Here is a 22,626-nt window from a genome sequence, read left to right on the forward strand (position 1 = left end):
ATATGCATTTGTTTCTAAATTTCTTTTTCTAATTTCATTTTTAATTGACACATAATAATTGTACATATTTGAGAAATACAGTGCAATAATGTAAGACGTGTTTACAAATTAGGGTAATTAGCATAATAGCACATTCATTACCTCCAATATTTATCATTTCTTTGTGGTAAGAACACTCAAAATCCTCTTCTCTAGCTATTTTGAAATATACAATGAAATGTCATTAACTGTAGTTTTGCTTTTCTGACTCCAATTTCCAAAATTCAAAATCAGGTATAAATTTACATGGTAATTACTTGCTGAAAGCCTATATTCCACATTTTATTTCTCAGTTGTCTTCTTTACTCAATATAACAACATATTGTTGGAATGATAAAAAAAAAAAACTACATGGTAGGTAATAAATGGGTGAATTGTTAGGCACAGAGGCCATCTAGTCTGTTCTGTTGCATTCAAGTCTATCTTGAGTTTTTCCATTTCTCAGGGACACTATGGCTGTTCCTTTGGAGACCCCTTTGCATGGGTTTAGGTAGGAATAAAGCTGCCCTTTAGCTACAAGAAGGACAGCATGGCTTTAGGTCTCCTTATGCACCTTGCCACTCTACTTTTCCTAATGCCTCCTCTCCTCTCCAGGGCCTTGGCATAGCTGCTCCCTCTTCATTGGGAAGACTTCCTGGAAGGATCCTTGTCATCTTTTAGCTCTCTCTCAAAAGCACTCCGCTGTGAGATTCTCCCTGCTCTGAGGGGCTGCCCCAACCTTTCATTAATACCTGCTAGTTACTGCACAGCTCCTCTTGTCTGACACTAATCAAACCAGCAACTTTACATTCTCTCTCTCTCTCTCTCTCTCTCTCTGTGTGTGTGTGTGTGTGTGTGTGTGTGTGTGTTTTGATGATTCTATTCTTTCAACTTGCTCATAAGGTCTTTAGGGTAGAAATATTATATCTCTCATTCCTCCACTCTAGTTTAGAACCTAGAAGAGGGCATATAGAAAATAGTATTAACAAATAAATATAATAAACTAGAGGCTTGAGTGAAGAAAAGAAAAGAAGAAGAGCAGTTTGAATTCTTTAGTGGTATTTAGGTGTATGATGGTTGTAGATGGGGCCAGGATATGAATTTCAGGGACTACAGCATTGTTTATAACTTCCTGTTAATCTTAAAATGGGGAACATGTTCTAAAGACATATATTTAAATTTAAAGAGCTGTTGAAATCAATGAAAAAAAACATAAGTCTATATAATTTATTGCAATAAGAACCTTTTCAAATAATTTTAAGAATGGCTTAAATTAAAAGTCTTCAGAGAGAAAAGAATGCTATATTATAAAGAGTGAAATGTAAGTTTCCAGATACCTGTGCAACATCATTATTAAGAGGGGAGAAAATCCGATGCATTTTAACCTCAAAAATCCAAAAAAACCCAAACAAACAACAAACAAAAAATCAAAAAAGAAGAATATTTATGTAGGCTTTGATTAGGAAAGGAGGATGGGAGTCATTCTGTCTGGCTCTTCACTGCTCTAGAGGATTTACTTTTTGACTGAGGTGTGAGGGGAAAAAGGCTCTTATCCAAGCCAATTTAATCAGGTTTTGGGATGATATCAAATATAATATTTCAAGGGTCTCTAGAATGACTTCAAAATCAGCATTGACAAGCAATTCCCTAAGGGTCCTCTCTGTGAACTGATGCTAATGGAATGAAAGCTTACGAACAGAACTAAAAATTAAGTCCCCAGCTTTATTGATGAAGGGTTTGTTGAGAAATAGGTCAACAGATCTTTGTCACAACCCAGGCTCCTTTATTACTTAAAATAAAAAGAATCCCATTAATTTTAAATAGCCTAAACTTATCTGTCTATACAGCGTTTGATTTCCTTAATCAAATAACCCAGGAATTAGGTGTGTCGCAAATTAGACATTAACCTTGGTGCCCCAAATAGACATAGAATACTTAAAGACCAATGTTAGATAATACTAAAACACAGACTGAAAACTGAGTCACTAATTTATAATTTGCTTATTATTTTCAGAAAGAAAAACAAGCAAATAAGGAAGGTATAATTATGCATATATGGAGAAACAGTGTCCCTGGAGAAACTGTAATACTATTAACCCATTATCCGATCTACATTAAGGCCATCTGGTGATCATAGAAGTTTAGGATTACTCATGCTTCATTTATAACACCAGCCAAAATAAATTTAAGAGAGAACTTTTTTGGTTCTCTGAGAGAGAATAGATACTTAGATGCTGCCAGACAGCAGGTGGAGGAAGACTGCCCATCTTCATTGGGAAAGTGTCTACTTCCCAGCACCCAATGTAAGAGTTGACATTTGGCCAGACTTGAATTAATCATGTGATAGTAACAGTAACAAAATATGCCTTCAAACCTGCTCCAAAATATCTTTTCATCACTGGCCATCATAATGTCATCATTTTACAATTGCAGAAAAAGACGTTGGAATTTAAGGGCAATTGTTACGTTCTGCTGGTGAAATAACTTCACTTTTGCTAAAGAAAAGTTAAGGTCTCCAAAACTGATGGCTAGTCCATCATCTCTCCTGGTTAATGTTGTTATCTGCTGGGATTTAGGCCACATTAAACCCATCAAAATGTTAGCCAGACTGCTTTTATAACCTTAGGAATGAGGTCATCCTATCAATTCCCCACTGCTATTATTAAAATTAGTAAAATAAGAAACTTGAACATTTGGTGAATTCTCTACTCAATAAATGAAAAATGTCCATTTCTACACAAAACTGATTTATGATAAAATAAGCTGGTCAATGAAGGACTTAGGCTTAGTGGACAGTGTCCAAAATATACTCTTGAATAAGGTTTGTTTCCCCAGCATGAATATAATTTGTATTTGGGAATGATAACTAACATTTTACAAAAAAATGTGAAATCATATTGAATATATATCCTTAAGTATATATAACATACAACTTTTTTTTAAAAAAAGTGAATGTAGATGTTTCACAGTTACTGTCAAAATTCACTCTTTTACTCCCATTTGATTTAAAAGATGGACATTTTAGACTCATACCAAGATCCTCTCATTATTTGTCATTTAAAGCAGCAGGCTTCATCATCTTGCTGTCTGGTCTTGTCTTCATTATCATGCGAGTGAGAATGACCATACTCTACTAGCCGCTTTAATTACATTGTTGCCTTTAATTCAATGAGAACTTTCCCATGGTCTCACAGCTAGAGAATGGTGGGGACAGGGTTGGCACTCTGGTTTGTCTCCCTTCAGCCCTTCTTCCTCATTACTTCCATATTGAGATGTGTGCTATCAATGCTTCTCCAACATTAATGGGCTTATGACTCACTAGGCATCTTGGTAAAAGGAAGATTCCAATTCAGCAAGTCTGAGGAGCAGCATGAGAGTCTGCATTTGTAATCAGCGTCCAGGTACTGCAGCACACGTTGAGTAGCAAGGCACTATTATATCATCCTGATCCCAATGAAGACCATCTCCTTTCGTTGGTATTTTCACCTGCATGGAAGGATATACATGGTCATAGTCACAGTACACCATCAAGCAGTGTCTAGGTACCCAGTGCCCTACCCAGTTGTGAGAATTGGGCTCTGCCAAAGTTTTTCTGTAAGTTCTTGCCATTTAATTTCTCTAAGTTGGTTTCTTAGTGAATCATTGAATAATGAGTAGGTTAGACTAAATTATCATCATCATTATCATCATTATCATCATCAAAGTTTATAAGCTCTGAACCAGACTGGGCACTTTTCATTGATTCTATCATTTAATCCTTGAAATAGTTTCATGAAGTAAATTGAGACATTACGAAGGCTAAGTTTTATACATGTAATTCTGAATGATGCTGTTAGAGAATTCCTTAAAGAATCAATATGCCTGAAATAACTAAGTACAGTTAATAGTTATAAAGTCAAGATGGTACAGAGATAATTGCCAGGCTCCAGATATCAAATATGTTACAGAAAATGCATACCAAATCATGCCTCAAACCTTAACCCTTTGCTTGCTTTTAGGAATTATCTAAGCTCTTTGAACTTTAGTTTTCAGGGGAGAAAAAGAAATGCCTTGGAGCATATATGTAAGAATTAGATGGTATTGTTCATGAAAAAGGAACTAGTGTTTTGTCTGATAGAAATTCAAATAGCAGCCACTTTTATTGCTATTAGATTAGTGAGAGAATTAAATATTATGATTGCTTCCTGCCTATTTCCTTGAATGTATGAAGAAGCACGAATCTGCATGAGGTTGTGAACTTTTTTCTCTCAATGTGTGACCAAAATATCAGGGTCTTGGCTCTAATGTTTTCCCTCTAGAATCACAACCCTGTCCCTGAACGCCTACTTTGAGAGGTAAAAGCATATGTGGCATACTTTCTTAGACTCATAAAATTTACAATTACTATTTTTTTCACCTAAGTTATCCAAATTTCAAGCCTTGATTATGAAAAAAGTTTGTTTAATTTTAATTTAATTTTAATGAGAGAATACAGTCCTTCCCAAGATTGAAGTGAATTAGCTGTGAAGTTATCATTTTAGGAGCAAATTCTGGCACATACTTAGATGAAAGGATCATTGACTTTGGATATTAAAGTGACCTATTTGTTTAAAAGTATTATAACCTAATTACTAAATTAGTTGTACATGTCATTAGAAGATAGGGCCTTGGTGTTTGATTATTAATACACCAAATTTCCAAAGTGTTTCCTGATGAATTTGGATGAAAAGATTCTAAAGTATTATTATGGTAAAAAATGACCATTGCACTCAATGTTTCTGATATCCCCCACTTACAGAACTCCTACACAAAGCCAGTTCCTGCCAAGGACCTGGGATAAAAAGATGAATAAGATGTTGTATGAGATGTGACAGAGATCACATTCAGTCTGGCAGGGAGATTTATTAGTGGCAAATTAGATTACAGCTTGTATCACAGGAGAGGCCATATCATAGCACACACACACACACACACATACAGGCTGTTAGGGACATCCACATCGGCATCATCTTCATGTGTATGAGGTAGAAGTGCTGTGGCCCTTGTATAAATAAAGCTCCAAGGTAAGTCCCTTAGTCTCCCCTGCTGTCTGTTCCTTACAAATGGATTGCTTCCTTGAGTACCCCATATAGAACTTTTGAGATTTCCCAGCAGGTGTGTGACACTATGGGTTAGTCCATTCTTCTGTCTGAGAGAATTGGAGATGAAATAATGCCTAAAGTGAGATTTAAAGATGAAAATGAGGATTTTTTTTAGGCCGAGAATTAAGTGCAGGCAATGGAGCCATAAAAATGAAATTATGGCATTGGCTGGTAAATAGATAGAAATAGTGAATATCATGCTAAGAGAAATAAGCCAGACTCAGAAAATCAAGAGTCATATGTTATCTTTCATATGTAGAAGCTAGAGAAAAATAAAGGAAAGAAGATTTGGAGAGATAAAATCATGAAAATGTAGAGAAGATCAGTGGAGTAGAAGAAGGTGATTGAGAGGGAAGGAAGAGGAATGGAAAAGGGGAGGAAATATGGAATGACTTTAACAAAGTCATGCTATATGCACATATTAATATACCCCAGGGAACTTTGCCTTTATGAACATGTATAAAGTACCCATCTAAATAAATAAATGAGTAAAAGGAAGATCAGTAGAGGAAGGAGAAAAGAGGGAGGAAGGAGGATCATTATCATGCATGAGTGATTCTGTCAAAATGAACCCAACAACTATGTGTAACTATAATATTCTAATTAAAAAAAAAATTGGGCTGGCTGTGGTAGCACATGCCTGTAATACCAGAGACTGAGCAGGAGGATCACAATTTCAAGCCAGCCTCAGCAAAAGTGAGGTGCTCAGCAAGTCAGTGAGACCCTGAATCTAGATAAAATCCAAAATAGGGCTAGGGATGTGGTTCAGTGGTCGAATGCCTTGAGTTCAATCCCTGGTTACCTCCCGACTAAAAAGAATCTGGTGTAGGGTAATCTACATAAGAGAAAGAGCAAAGATATATTAAGTCAGGCAGTGCTGTCATGTCAATCATGGTCATGTGCTTAGACAATTTCCTTCTGACCAGTGTCTTATTCTTATTCTTAGAGACAATGATTCCTACATCTTTATGATGCTGTGAAGATTAGATTCTTGGAAAATTGTATGTGCCTAACAAATGCTAATCCTGATATTCTTTCCTGAACTGGAAAAATGGCATATGCAAGTGTATGTAGGCAGAAAAAGAAACTGGGCTTTGAGAGAATGCTGGGATTATCCGAGTTACCAGAAAACACAGCAGGTATGGTGGAGAGTGAATGAAGCAGGAGAGATGCTCACTGAGACAGAATCCTGATATCAACATGGAAACATGATCTATGAAGACTTGTTGACATGGCAAGGGGTCTGATCTATTTCATCCATGCCCAGAAGCAATGGAAAATTTGTTGGCTTATTTTTAAAAGTGGAAAAATTAGATGGTCAGACTAATCATCCAGGCAGGAGCATGGAGAATCAATAGAACTGGAAGGACAGAATCAGGTTTTTTCAGTTGGTCAACTGAAACCTCCCTCAATAATTAGGAAGGAAAGAAGTAGGATCAGTTAGGAAGGCAGTGGAAGTGAAAGGAAAAAAGATATTAAATCTCATCTAGTTGATAAAAGGACATGATTGCTTGAAGATGGGAATGGCAGGAAAGTAAAAGAAGCAAATAAGATTAGGTATGAAAAATTTCATGGAAGAAAATAAAGGAAAGAAGAATACCAATGTCCTAATGGTATTTAAATGTGAATGATATTATTATTATGAATTATAATTTCTTTTTCCTTTTTGTTCTATGACTGTTTCTCCCATATATCTTATTGTTTATAAAATAAAAATAGAAAAGAAAAATCTGCTTATCAAACTAACGAATCCAAAGGAAAATAGCACATTATTTGATGTGTTAGTCTTAATGATTATGTACTAACAACTGTTAGCAATCATGAGATAAAGGAGATAAGAAGGAAAGGGGAAGCAGGAGATGGATATCTAATATTTATTGAACATTTACTATGTCCCAAAGATTGTTTTCATGCTTTGATGGGTCCCTTCACCATGCTATAGGTAAGAGTTATTATTACTGGTACTTTAGACATTAAGTAGCTAAGGCTTAGAGATGCAGAAAATCTCACCAAATCTTATTTGGAATTCAAATTCAGCAATAGGTCACTCATTCCCAAACCCATGTAATCTCTAGGTCAGAGCCTCATAATGAGGATGAGGGTAGTCTTTTTATTTTCTATCATTGTCATCTTGTATGGTTGCACCATCATCTCAACAAATATTTGTGGGCTATTTGTAGGCTGACTAAAGTGGAATGACCACTTTCAGGAGTATTTTTCTAGGATAAAGAAACAGACCAAATTAAAAGCACCATTGCTTTGCCTCTTGGTGCTCCTTCATGGAGTGCTAGAAGGGAAGTTCTTCCTCTTCTGGATGTTGTGATGGACAGTGATGTGACTGTAGGCTGCCGTCATTATCAGTCTGACAAGCAGATGCATGAAAGGAGTAGATCCCAGGGAATCACCAGGATTCATGACTGGAAGAACTGGATGAGGCTTACCAAACCAATCCTGCCTCTGAGCTCCCCATAAGATATTTCAATAGATTTATATTTTTCTTTGAAAAAGGACCATTGCTTATCTCCCATATTGTTTTCTAAAATGTCATCCTCTCTCTCTCTTTTCTTAAATAGGTGTTTTTACTGACTGATTTTCATTAAGGAGGACATGCTGATATTGACAAACTAACATTGACTCCTGTTCTTCCTCGGATGTCCTGAAACCTGGAACCATTGTGTCAGGTCGTTTCTGCTTGAAACCCACGGAAAGGTGGCCGTGAATGACATGCTTTCAGGTGCCCTCTGGTGTCTGTCATTCACTCCCGGCAGAGGCTCAGTGTGGTCACAAGTACAAGGGAGCACTCACCCCACAATGTCATTTGCCCTTAGGGGTCATTCCTTTGTATGTTTTCAGGGATCACAGTCTTGCTCCTCTTCGTTTAGATAGGAACAACATGAATTCTGGAAGAAATCCCATCTCCAGTTTTAGGTAACATGCTTCAGATTGGCCCTCTCCCCTGGCTCCAGCAAGGGGGCATGAGAAACACAGACTAATTACATGTAGACTCTAAATACTCCTCTATCATAGTTGCCCCAGGAGTAGGTGGAGGAGTACAGGATCTAGTTGGCCAAGTAGAAGGACTGCCAGAGCTTGACCATGACTGAGGAAAGAGCCTGCCTGGGCTATTCAACTTGGACTTGGAATAATGTTAGCCTGGAATTAAAAGGGCCCAACTATGAGACCTGGGCATGATGCCAGCACAAGAGAAAATGGAGCCAAGAGATAGAGGACCCGGGTCCTGGTGACCTCTCTATTTGAATTCTGGAATCCAGTCCTTTCCTTGAGCTGTCCCTACTCCAGAGCATTTCGGTTTTATGACTCAGTGAGTTGGCTGTTTTCCTCATTTTGTTTGTGCTGATCCTTCTGCAGTGTGCAAAGGAAAGACTGCAGTGACATCTGACTTAGAAGCATACGTTTCCTCTTGCATCCCCACGGTTCAAAGTGCACACGGAGTTAAGATAATTTGGATGGCACACAACATCCTCAAATATTCCATGAATTGGAGTCACATAACACTGACCCAATTCAACTTCCAGGCAGAAAACCTGAGATGTGGAAAAGTCTCAGTGCTCCTCAGAGCTGTCAAAGAAGGATCTGATGACAAAGCACCCCTTTCCCACAATGATGCTCCGACTTGACTGTCCATTGGAATCTCCTGGGAAGCTCTTCAAAATGCTGATGATCCCCAGGGCAGGGGTTCTGATTTAGTTGGCTTGAGGTAGGACCTGGGTATTGAGTGGTATAGAAGCTTTCCAAGGGATTCCAAGGGATTCCAGCTGAGAACCACCACTTTAAAAAATTGTTGTGGAACCAGGAAAAGCTGCAGATGAGTACATAACAATTATTCATATTCTGATAACTTCTCATCAGGTCCTTCTCATCCAAGGCTCATGAATTGCTATAAAGTCTTTGTGATGACTAACAACATGGTCACCATGTTTCTTTGAAATTTGTGACAAATGTGTATCTAGGAAGCAGGATTAGGGGGAAAGGTCAAATTCAATATCTGACAGGACATATTGGCCAACCCTGCCTGACCTTTCAGAGGAGTATTTAAAAAAACATAGTGGAGGGGCTATCTCAGTGTTGATGGAGCAACATCTTGAAAATCAGTTGAAATCCTCTGTTTGAATCTGACATAATGGACATCAGTCAGCATGCTGATCATCGAATCCTTCCAGTTCATAAGTTAGACTACTGGAAACACAGACCTGGGTACCTGCTGGGGAAGTGCCTAGAGGTGAACTAACTAGGAAATCACACTATTTAGGAGGAACTATGCTTGTAATATAATTTGAAAACCAGAATTATGTAGATGAATCAAACCAAGGCTGTCTTGTGACTGGATGTGAATCAACCTCATGTCTTTTATACTTATTTTTTTTAGATTTATTATATGTATGAGGGCTCAGAAGAGGAATATGAAATAGACAAAGAAAATATTTTATATTAGTCTTAGAACTCAACATACACAGTAAAGACAGGAGAAAACTCTCTTATTTGTGATTATTTTGGAAAACTTGTCCTAAAGTATCTGGCAGAAGCAACTTAACATCTAACTTTATGCGCTGTATTTCTTCAATAGAGTCAATGAATTTGTTTACAGTGGGGACATGTTTGATAATTGCAATTAAGGTATCAGTTAAATGAAAAATGTAAGTATAAACAAGAGTATAGATTTCTAGAATTTTGACTTCTGTTTATAAATCCCTAAGACTCACAGTGAAGATCAAATCAGAAAAAAATAAATATCGTACTATAAATGCACATGTGTTTACATGGGCTAAGCTTATCCTATGATTGATTTATGGAAACAGAAGTTCATTATTGTTCATTAAAACATTCTTTAGTGAAGTGAGACATTTCAACTGACAAATTTTTACATTGTCTTCTTCCATTAAAAACAAACCAAATTAAGAGATTGCCCAGTGGATCCATTCATGATCTATTCGGATAACTTCAGGGGCTTTGGATACAGTGATCTCTAATCTCAGATTTTACTGACAGCACTTTCCTACTACATCAAGTCTAAACAGGTTCTTACCAATCTTGACAGGTGAATTATCCAACAGCGTTCTCTGCTGCACTGTGCTCCTACGTGTGTCTGGTTACTAATCACCCAGCATATTCTTTCTTGCCTCCTAGTTTTTTTCATACTATTAGTCTTTCCTGGAATGGATTGATTCCAATATTGATTGGAATAACAATCAATATTGAAGCTTTTCTACATAGAATCCATTCATTCTACAAAATTGTATCCACTTCCTTCATGGAATTTCCAAGGATTTACTTAAATCCCTGTTTTTTTAATCCTATGCTTCTTCTGATTGATGATTACATTCTGACTATAATATCCATGACAGTATCTAATATCCACTGTTTTGTATGCATTCCTCTTGGATAAGAAAACTCTGTTTCTTGAGTGTAGAGATTTTTAATTTCTATGTTCACCATAAGGCCTTCCTTATTTAATGCCTAAAATTGATAAGTATTTGATAATTGTGTAATTGAATATAATTGGAATCACATAAATAACATACTGAAAATTTTCAGGTCTATTATATTTACTACTAGATATATTGACTGTGTTGGGGAAATCCATATTTTAAATTTATCAATCACTTTTTTCATAGGCAATCATTCTTTCATTCACATTTTTATCATTTAGTCCAAGTGATTTGCCAATATCAAGTAAAATATTTTTTATGTGTATAAAAATGTGTTCTGTCACAGGCATTGGATGATTCAATAAACTCTTTGGGTATAAAATGTGGAATAAGTTTACTGGACTGTTACATAATGTCTTGAATTTTGTATTAATAATACAGTGTCAATTCATTAATTATAAATGCACAGCCATTTGGTGGTGAAAAGAAAACAGGATGTCAAGGGCAAATAAAGAATTCATTGGTGAAGCAATATCTTGGACAAGAACTTCTGTTTGTCTAATGCTTTGTGTAACTTTAATAACACCCAGCAGTTTGTTGTCTCTATTGGTTTTAGACAATGAGTGGATTGCCTTTTCTTTGTTTGCTTTGCAAATAAAGGATGTTTGCAATATTATAAAGCATGCGCACGTGCACACACACACACACACACACACACACCCATAACAACAGCTCTGCCTCAAGGATACCATATGGTGGGGCCCTGCACCTGAAACCCGAACAAAGCCAACAGCAACAGATTCAGTGTTTGTCGTTGGCTGTTGGCTGAGCATTTGAGCTGACATCAATTATACTTTTGAGCCTGGACTGCATTCAATGAAAGCTTGTCAGTTGGCACTTTAGAAGAATGAATTAAACTAAGCCTGTGTTTCCTTATCACTGTGTATACCAGCCAAATTGTTTTGTGCACGCCTTTGACATTTTAATTGGAGAAAGGAGGTGGCCTGTTTTTTTTTTTTTTTTTTTTTCCCAAAGTTCTTCTAGGGCAGGTAAACAAAATGCATATTGTCTTCTAAGCACATGACTAGGTCCACCAGTTTTCCCAAGAGATGAAAGTCATATAATAGAAGATAAACTAATGAAAAATTACCTATAAAAACTTTTATTAATTATTTTATATTATAGATATTTTTGTTGCTATTTTAGACTGGGTCCAAAGGTATTTTAGGAAATAGATAAGCTTGTTTGCTTCGTTTAGAAGAATCACAGGCTTACAGATATATTTAAAAATGAGATTTTTTGGAATATTATAGTAAATTATTTCTCAACTAAATGTCAATTTTAGCTTTTTAAGATGATTTTTTTCCCAATGGATTGTCAAGTGTTAAATAACTGTCCATGTGTTTTATAAAGCCAGTAACATATATTTTAAAATTAATGATAGAAAAATAAAGCATCTAAGTAGGTATTTTTATGAGTAGTAAAGGAGTAGATTTCATTCAAATATTCATTTGTTTACCATATTTGTGCTCATTTCTAACATTTATTCTACTTTCCTCTAGTTAAGTCCTCATCTCTGTTTGAAATTCCTGTTGTGAAAGAAAATGAAATTCTTTGAAAATCTATGTGATGAAAATGTACACTTCCCACATCAAAAAACACAGTGAATATACATTTACAAACATAACTGTATTTTAATAAACTGCATAAAAATCACAGAGGTCCTTAAAACATACTTTATTGGTTTCAAAAAATTTTATTAAGAAATACCAAAACACAGGCCACCAACGGAGGTAAGAACTTCCTCAGTAGGAACTCGTAAAACTCAGGAAATAACAAGAACTAATAAGATGGATGGCATCAAATTAAAATGGTTCTCTACAGCAAAGGAAGCAAGAGTGTGAAGAGAGAGTCTACAGAATGGGAGAATCTTTGTCAGCTATTTTTCTGAGACAGAATTAATACCCAGAATATATAAAGAACTCAGAAAAATTAGCACCAAAAAAACCCAAAACCAATAACAAAAACCTACAAATAAGCAAATAGCCCAAGCAATGAGTAAACAAACAAACTAAACAGACATTTCTCAAAAGAAGAACTACAAAGGACTAGCAAATATATGAAAATATGTTCCAAACCTTTAGCTATCAGGTAGATGCAAATCAAAACTACAATGAGATTTCATATCACTCCAGTTAGAATGGCAGTTGTAAGGAATACAAATAATAATAAATTCTGGTGAGAGTGCAGGGAAAAGGAACACTTATACATTCTTATTGGCATTTTCAATTTGTAAAATCACTATGGAAATCAGTATGGAGCTTCCTCAAAAGGCTAGGAATGGAACTACCATGTGACCTAACTATACCACTCTTCAGTACTTATCAAAGAGAATTAAAATCAGCATACTATAGTGATATTTGCACAGTAGTGTTCATAGCAGCATGATTCACAATAGCCAAACTATGGAAGCAGCATAGGGTCCATCATCAGACCAACAGATAAAGAAAATAACGTATATCCATAATAGAGTTTATTCAATCATAAAGATAAAATTGTGTCACTTGCAGGAAAGTGGATGGAGCTTGAGATAACTATGTTAAATGAAATAAGCCACAATCAGAAAGTAAATGGTCATCTCTTGGCTGTGGAAGCTAAAGAGAAAACAGTTTTTTAAAAAAGACCTCATGGAGATATAAGAGTGACCATAGAGTTGAGAAAGTGAATTTGGTAGAAGGAAAGAGGGGAGAGAAAAGGGAGTTACTGGGGAATGAAATTATTCAAATTATATCATTGGCACATACAAATATGCCACAATGAATTCCACTATTATGTGTAATTATAATGTACCCATTAAAATAACCAAATAAACAAATTTCCCAATGGCTAAAACTGAAACAATCAGAACAACAAAAGAAAGTAGTATTAGATTGTAATCCAAAGCATAACATAAACACAATATTCATACCCTCATAAATAAATGGCTGATTGAATAAAAGCAAAATAAGGCAGAAGATACAAATCTCCCATGCAGGAATTTTCAAATGATTTGCACAGACTCTCCAATCCTCCAGGAAATGCAGCACAACTCCCTACTTCTCAAGGCTGTGAGGCCCATAGAGACTTCTTCCTAAAGAATACTATATGGAAACTGGGGGAGGAACAAAGACTAATTTTTCAATGGGGAAGTTCAACAACATTACCTCCATCAGGTTATCAAGGCCAACACTAATAGTAAGAGGTCAAATTGTCGGTACGTACTCCTGATGTGGCGGAAATGTCGCTTCTCATCTATGATCTTCCTTTAAGAACACACAACTCTAGTCTGAACATGCATCCTGAGATTAATCCTTAGGAAAACTTCAAATAAATTCCAACATAGAGGCATATTATAATTAAATTTACAATATACCTGACCAGTACTTCTTAACCCTGTCAAAGTTTTCTTGTTCAAAAGTAAGAGAACTCTGAGAAACTATCACAGGCAGGGGAAGCCTAAGGAGACAAAATGAATAAGCATAATATGGTATCCTTAATAGTATCCTGGAATAGAGGAAAAGGGATGTCATATAAAACCAAAGGGAAATTTGAAGAAATTATGGACTTTAGTTAATTTTCAAAATGAGCTATCATGTCAGTTATGCAACTTAAGCTGCATATCACAGGTGGCACATTATTTGATGCACAAAGTTGTAGAGTAGGGCTTGCATGGCAACATTGCATTATCAAGTGGAAGATATTCATATGTGTGTGTATATGTCAGTATATATGTATGAATGTGTGTGTGTTAATCTATATAATATATTGGTCCACTTCTTTATGTAGTTTGTGCCTTCAGGGCCTGCTCAGACACATAAAGAAGTTGATTAATGCCCATAGTTTCCACCTCTGCTTTAATGCCATCTCTTTCTTAACCGATGACCTCATGTGGAGTTCTTACACCCATCTGACAGAAGTAGAGGAATCTGGGATATGGTTTACAGATGATTCCGAGTTATATAGATATATCACCAGAAAGTGGAGAGTTTCAGCCCTATACCATTTTTCTAGAACAACCTTGCAAAACAGTGGTGAAGGGAAATCTTTCCTGTGATTAGTACTTTGAGAATCATACCTGATTGTTCATGTTGCATGGATGGGAAAATGTGCATGTATATAGTTACATATCAAAACATGTCTGTAGGTGATAGTTTAATGGTTGGAGATTTGGAAGGGACATTACATAAAATCGATGACAAGGAAATCTAGGGAATAGGTATATGCATAGATTTCTCTATAGGCAAGAAAATATGAATATATGTGCATTCCATGGACACATTCATCAGAAGAGGACCAAATGATCAAGTGGACCGAATTACACACCTTGTGGATACCAGTTAGCCTCTTTCCTCAGTGACTCCTGTCCTCATTCAATGGACTAATGAACAAAGATGAAGTGTGAGAGTTCATGCATGGCCTCAGTGCGTGGAACTTAAGTTACCAAGATTGACCACACTCTGGTCACTGCTGAGTGCCCAACTGCTAGCCATAGAGTTCCCACTATAACATAATTCCTTAGGTTGATACGTTAGCTATCTGGGGACAAGTTGATTATATCGGACCACTTCCATCATGGAAAGGACAATGTTTTGTTTTTACTGGAATAGACACTTAATTCCAGATATGAACATGCCTTCCCTGCATTCAATGCTTCTGCCAAAACTACCATCTGGGAATTTATGGGATGCCTTATCCACTGTTATGGCTTCTGATCAAGGAATTCTCTTCACAGAAAAAGAATTATGGCTAGGATCCCAAGCTGACAGAATTCACTGGTTTTACCATGTTCTCAACCTTCCTAAAGCAGCTGGCTTGATAAAACGGTAGAATGGCCTTTTGAAGACTCGCGGTGCTATGTAAGTGGTTGAGAAGGCCTTCCAGAAGGTTCTTTGTGCTCCGATACAGTGTGCAATATACAATGCTGTTTCTCTCAGATGGAGGAGGTGCATGTCTAGGAATCAAGTCCAACGATTGGGAATGCAAGTCAAATGGTCCACCAGTATCCCTACTGACCCACCAGCAAAATATATGCTTCATGTTCCCATGACCTTTTGTTCTGTTACTCTTCAGTCCTTAGTTTCAAAAAAAGAAGAATGTTCCAACATGAAAGGCAACATAACTCCATTGAGTAGGAAGATAGGAATCCAAGATGACTGCCCCACCACTTTAGCATGTTCATGCCTCTGAATCAACTGGCAAAGAGAGTTCCTGTGCTGGCAGTTTCTTAAGTAACCAGGGAAACTGGACTACTAAACCATAAGGTGGGTTAAGGAGATTGAGTCTGGAATTGGAGATCCTTCAGGGTCTCCCTTATTATCACCCTGCTCCATAAAGAAGGTCAATGGAAAACTATGACCACCTAATCCCGGCAGGACTAATGGGCTGGAACCTTTGGGAATGAAGTACAGGCTCACCCTCATCCCCAGGTGAAGAACCACAACCAACTTAAATGCTGAAGGAAATACAGAATGGGCAGTGTCAGAGATTGTCATAAACCAGTTATAACTATATAACTGGCTTAAGAAATGAGGACAGTAATTAACAGTGTTCCCTACTTTGATTCTAATATGTTTGCATGTTTCTTTATATATAATAAACCAATATTGTGTTTTCTCCCCTAAATTATTCCATTATGTAGCATTAGAAGTATTGGATTTATGTTGTAGGGCTTAAGTATTGTCAATTTTTACGTAATAGTATTTAAGTTTTAAGAGATAAAGAAAAAGAGTAAATGCTGCTCAAAGACTTAACCTCCTGCCTGGTATGGCGGTGCATGCCTATAATCCCAGGGGCTTGGAAGGCTGAGGCAGGAGGATCATGAGTTCAAAGTAGCCTCAGCAAAAGTGAGGCACTAAGCAATTCAGTGAGACCCTGTCTCTAAATAAAATACAAAATAGGGCTGGGGATATGGCTCAGTGGTCAAGTGCCCCTGAGTTCAATCCCTGGTACCAAAATAAAACAAGGATTTAACCTCTTTTCTGGAGAAGTGGTTTGTATTTTTTCAATGGCACCAAGGATTGTTATACCATATTAGGCAGAATTACATTTTTTCATTGTCTTTATTTAGAGATTAATTATACTTTGAGTGTACAGTTGTGGGTGCCAAATGGACAAGGGTATATTTGCGTCATTTTGGTTGAGCAGTGAGGTAGTCTGATGCTTAAACATTATTTTGAAATAAAGTCTTGCTGAAGCTATATCTGAAATGTCACTTCCTTTCTGACTCTACTTAGCCACTTTCTCCCAGGTACATTGTGAATTACAAGTAAAACTTCTCTGTTGACCTCTGCAGTCCTGCCATCCATCCCCTATCCAAATTCAGTTGATCAAACATACAAGGTGATGGGGACAAAACCATTTTAAATTGGCTTGTTGGAAAGGAAGGGTGCTGGCTTGACAAAACTGATTGCCAACATCTCTCTTCAAGTCTGCACTTAGTGATCACTGGATATCATCCATAATGGGAATATTTACACCATGAAAATCTACCATACATCCAATCCAATTTGTCTCACTCTTGAGACTTGGAATTTCAGTATTACAGCATATTGCTGACTTGGAGGATGTGGAGAAACCCTTTCTACAAGCAACAATCTACTTTTCTACTCTGTTTCTCTTCTCTGTCCTCCAAGGATTGGAGTTTTTTTTTTTTTTTCTGAAATATTGAGTAGAAAATAACAGAAAGACAGCAAATTGGAAATATACCATGCCACAAAATTACAAATAGGCCACATTCACAAATGGCTTGTTAAATGAAGATACAAAATTTTGCTTCTGTTAACGCAGGAATTGAGGGAGCAAAGGTTCAAACTGACTCTGAGGATAAGGCTTTAGCAAATCATAATAATAACCCTGCCATCTATGGAATTTTTGTTCCTGTGTAGTCACTTTATGTGCATATACTGCAAGATTTATGTAAACTCACAGTAGCAATTTGGTGTCAGGCTTTAATGAAAACCTTAAGACAGACTTCATCATTGTTCTTGTCCAAAAAGGGTTTGCCAGGGAAAATCTTACAGTTTTCTCTAAGAATCTGTATTTTACTCTAGAAGAGCCAGCCAGGAAAGAAGTACTCATGTTTTTCAATCAGTAAAATAATGCAAAGTATATTTTTATAATCCTGGACTTCTGTTATCTTTCCATCTCTGGCTCACATATACTTGGGATGTCTAAAATGAGGGAAGAAAACTTTTCAGTAAAGCCAAACTTGCATGTTTCCTGTGATGAAGAAACTACTACAGAACCCCAAAGCTGTTGATAATCAAGAGTACAACTCTTCTGTTAGTACATCAGGTCTCCTCTTCATGGAATCCCAGAGGAGTGCATTTTGCAGAATCAGCAATCAGACATCATTAGATGCCCATGCACAGCAGCTGATTTAGAAGGCTGTAGCAGGAGATTGAAGACATTAAAGATTCATGGCACCTGATAGGCCTGATACTTTTCTGGGGGTATTTGTGAGCTTTGAATCTGCATCAAATAGTTTATTAATCCTGGTCACTGTTTAATAAAAGCATTCCACACCCTGGTATGTTTTAGCCCACTATTCCACTACAAATGTAAAATTCAAAATAATTTACATTATCTTGGGTAACTAAAAATGAAACTAACAAAAACATTGTTTTGATTTGTAACAAATAGAAAATGTGTCCTTACACATCTATTATATTACCATTTTATGTGTTTAAATGCTTTATGTTTTCCCCTAACCATCTCAGGGTACACTGCTTTCTTGTCTCTTGAACTTGATGGCAGATTTATCAGTGCAAGAAACAGAGGAAAGAAGTAAGAGTCATTTTGAATACAGCACTCTTCATGTGAAAGAAATACATGGAGCAGAGAAATTTACTTACAGAATAGGAGGATAATGGGCTATTGAGTCCTAGTTGACCAAAATTGTAAGGAATGGCTTCACAGATGGATTGAAATTTTTTAACCATTTAAAATCTTTTCAAGTGTAAACACAAATTATAATTGTCTATTTTAATACCCTGACCTTTTTTGCTCTACCGTATTTTATATTATGAATGAAATTCAAGGATATTTAAAGTAGAAATGGAAAGAGATACTCTCTTTAGAGAATTTATTCTGCAGAAATAAATGCAGCAATATCTGAAAACGTCTGTATAATGATCTTGATCAAAACATTCAATAATTAGTGTTGGCAACATGGGGGGAAAATGTACACTCATACATTGCTGGTGGGACTGTAAATTGGTGCATCCACTCTGGAAAGCAGTGTGGAGATTCTTCAGAAAACTTGGAATGGAACCACCATTTTAACCAGCTATCCCACTCCTTAGTTTATTCCAAAGGACTTAAAAATCAGCATATTACAGTGACACAACCACTTTGATGTTTATAGAAGCTCAATTCATGATAGCTAATAGCTAAACTATGGAACCAACCTAGGTGCCTTTCAACAGATGAGCAGATAAAGAAAATGGGGTATATAAACACAATGAAGTATTACCCAGCCTTAAAGAAGAATGAAATTATGGCATTTGCAGGTAAATGGATGGAACTGAAAAATATAATACTAAGTGAAATAAGCCAAACTCCCAAACACAAAGGCCGAATGTTTTCTCTGATAAGCCAATGCTAATCTCTAATGGGGGTGGGGTAGGGAAGAATGAAGGAATTTTGGATTGGAGAGTGATTAGAGGGGAGAAGGTGTGGGGGTGAGAAGGATGGTGGAATGAGATGGACATCATTACCCCACATACATGTATGATTACATGACAGGTGTGACTCTGCACCACATGCAGCCAGAGGAATGAATATATTTTTTTTAAATAACAATTGTGTGTCCTTAATTGAGGAAAGGAAGTTCATGAGAAATACATATTGGATAATTTCATTAAAATAAAACAAAGGACCCAAAAGATACAAAAGTAATAGTACTTGTAACAATTTTCCATTTAATTGATCAACTAAATCCACCCGTGCCCTCTATGCCATTTAATTGATCAACAATCCACCCGTGCTCTCTATGCCAAACGTGCAAAGGGCACAGAGCTGCTCCCTGAAATTTGACTTCAGTCTCATTATCCTTACTTTTGTTCTGACCTTTAAACATTCACTGACTAAGGGCCAATTGTGTTTGTTACCAAATGCCTTTATGCCATTTGTTCTTGTTACTGTGTTTATGACATTTAATGAAATAATATGTATATGTATATCCATGCATATGTATAAAATGATTTGTTGTTCTGATGAAAACAAAATTAAAAACTTTGGCGAAGCTACATGGTTGAAAATTACTAAAAAATACATACTTACATGTTCACAAAACAACTGTGAAAAAAGCTGGGAAGAAAATTACCCAAACCTGGAAAAGTTCTACACTAAATTGCTTTGCAAACAACTTTAAGGACAACAATACTACACTAAATCACTTGGCAAACAAGAAACCCAAATTGGAAACTTTGGTGTGATTTATGCAAGAAAGTTTAAGGTCAGCTGTTTTATACTCTGATAAATATAGATGATGTTTAAGAGTGTATATGATTAAATAAAAAAATGTATTTGAATTATATATCATCAGTTTATGCTCTTCATTTATTGAGCAGCTATCAATTCTGGCTAATGAGATAAGTGATCTTTCATCATGGATGTTTGTGTATACTGTGCAAAATATCCACAGGTCAGAGAATCTGTCAATTTGCTAACACTGGATATCAAAGGAGTCTAGAGGAGGAATAAGAAACACACAGAGGACAGATAAGAAAAATGGCCAAACAGAAGTGTATGGGAGGTATTATGTACATAGTAACATTTATCTGTAGTTTTGCATCTATGTGCAAAATTGGAATTTGCATATGGACAAATTCAAGGGCCACCACTGGTTTCAGTAGATGATGGAAGAGGGGTTATTTTCTTTTCATTTTTTTTTTTGCTTCTTTGATTGATTTTTTGTTTTCAATTATTTTAGTGTAGTGTTTTACTAAAGTAAAACAAATATATATATATATATATATATATATATATATATATATATATATATATATAGTGTGACCTCAGATGACTTTACATCGCTGTAGGCCTAGGAGATTTTATTTAACTTTTTCCATATGACACTAATTTTTTTGAGGAACAATGCATCACCAGTTTTAAGATGTGTAACACTGGGGACAGAAATAGGAGGAGAAAACTGTTTTATACTTTCCTAAGGAAAGAAATTAAATGGCATGGCAATGCAAAATCCCTACCAGATCTGCAGTCTGCAGGCATGATATTTCTATTTCCCCACATTACCTGGCATGAATGGTCAAAAAGCAAAAAAAAAAAAAAAAAAAAAAAAAAAAGAAAGTGACAGTGTCAAATTGTCAAATGGGAATGAGAGCTGAATAAAACAAATGAGGTGGTATCTTGTTTTCTTCTTTCCTTCAAAACTAGAGTGAGGAAATGAATAATTCAGCCTCCAAAAACCTAAATCTTGAGAGGAGATGTTAAAGCTAGGAAATCTTCCCGGTGACACTTGTTTACTAAATTTGTCTCATGGTAGACTACTGAAGGAATTTCAAATATAGTTTTGATCAAAACAAAAAGAATTTTTGATGTTGATTTATTAAAATGTATAAGGAGTTCTTCACACAGAAAAACTTCTTGGTCTAATAGTTCATATTGAAAAATGACTTACATATGGTCCTTAATTGTTCTCATGCTAGATATTAAAAAGATTGTGTGATTTTGCTCCTAACTTCTTTGACTCAAAAAGTAACAAAATTTCATCTATCTGTAGTGAAATTCAATATTTTTAAAATTTTTCATATGATTTCAAACTCAGAAGAGTCACAAGAATCACATATACAGAGTTCACATGTACTCTTCACCTGCTAATAAATTTTAAAGATTTTACAAAACTGCTTTACATTCATTCTGTCGTCTATTATCTTTCTTTCTTTCTTTCTTTCTTTCTTTCTTTCTTTCTTTCTTTCTTTCTTTCTTTCTTTCTATCTGGTGAAGGCGATCCCCCACTCACTGTCTTGACAGGGTCACAGTGAGAAAAAGTGTTGGCAAAGCCGCTCTCCCACTGTCTTGACAGGGTCACAGTGAGGATGAATGCTGGCAAAGCCACGCTGGTTGGTGGGTAACCGAAACCATGAGACCCTTTTTTATGTAATTGGGACTTTGCATTTTCATGCTTATGTTTCTCACAGGAGGCATGAGTATGTTAAATGCCAAACAAATTAAATTTCAGATGGCTAGAACATAACAGGTAGTTCATGCCTTGGAGGCTGTTTTACTACCCCTCAGCATATCAATGACAAAGTAAAAGGCTATTCTTCTATCTTAGTACATTGTGGACAAACCTAATAATGGACAACAATCATCCTCTGAAAGGTCATGAGAACTAGTGCACCTTGACTGAGAAACAAACTCTTTGAGAACTAGTGTACCTTGACTGAGAAACAAAGAAACTCTTTGAGAAAGCAGCTCAACCAGTTTTATGAGAATAAATTTAGGAATTAATTAAAATAGCTTTATAAGACACAGTTTTAGAATAATGTTAGAAATATTATTTTATTTAGATTCTTAAGTTTAGAAATTCTTAAGTCTTTAGTTGTATAGGTTTCTGATATGTTTTAAGGATGATTCATAAACTTTAGGAAATTTTAATTATAAGATTTAAAGGGACTTTTTTAGATGGGAATTTTAGATTAAAAATAAAGTACAAGTGTACTTTAAGTTAATGATTGGTTAGGAGACTTAGAGTCTGGTTACGTAGTTTGGCATTAGTTAATAAGAAAATAACATATCTTGGGAAAAATAGTAGATCTTGGGAAAATCTGAAGGGTGTAAATTGATGACTTGTTTTATTGATGATTCTGTACTTTTGATGATTGTATGGCTGGGGGTCATATCCTGGAAGGATGTAGATTGGTGTGCCCTCAATCATGGTTAAGGAAATGTCATGTCTTGGCAAAGTTTTAAATTATATAATTAATGACGTATTGTGAATCTATAATGATGAGAAAAATTGTAATAAAAAGGGGACCCAGAGAAAGCTGCTTTAGCTCTCTCTCTGGAGATTGCTCAAACGGAACGACTCCTGTCTC

The sequence above is a fragment of the Urocitellus parryii genome, chromosome 1 (assembly GCF_045843805.1).
Source record: "Urocitellus parryii isolate mUroPar1 chromosome 1, mUroPar1.hap1, whole genome shotgun sequence".
Taxonomy (NCBI): Eukaryota; Metazoa; Chordata; class Mammalia; order Rodentia; family Sciuridae; genus Urocitellus; species Urocitellus parryii.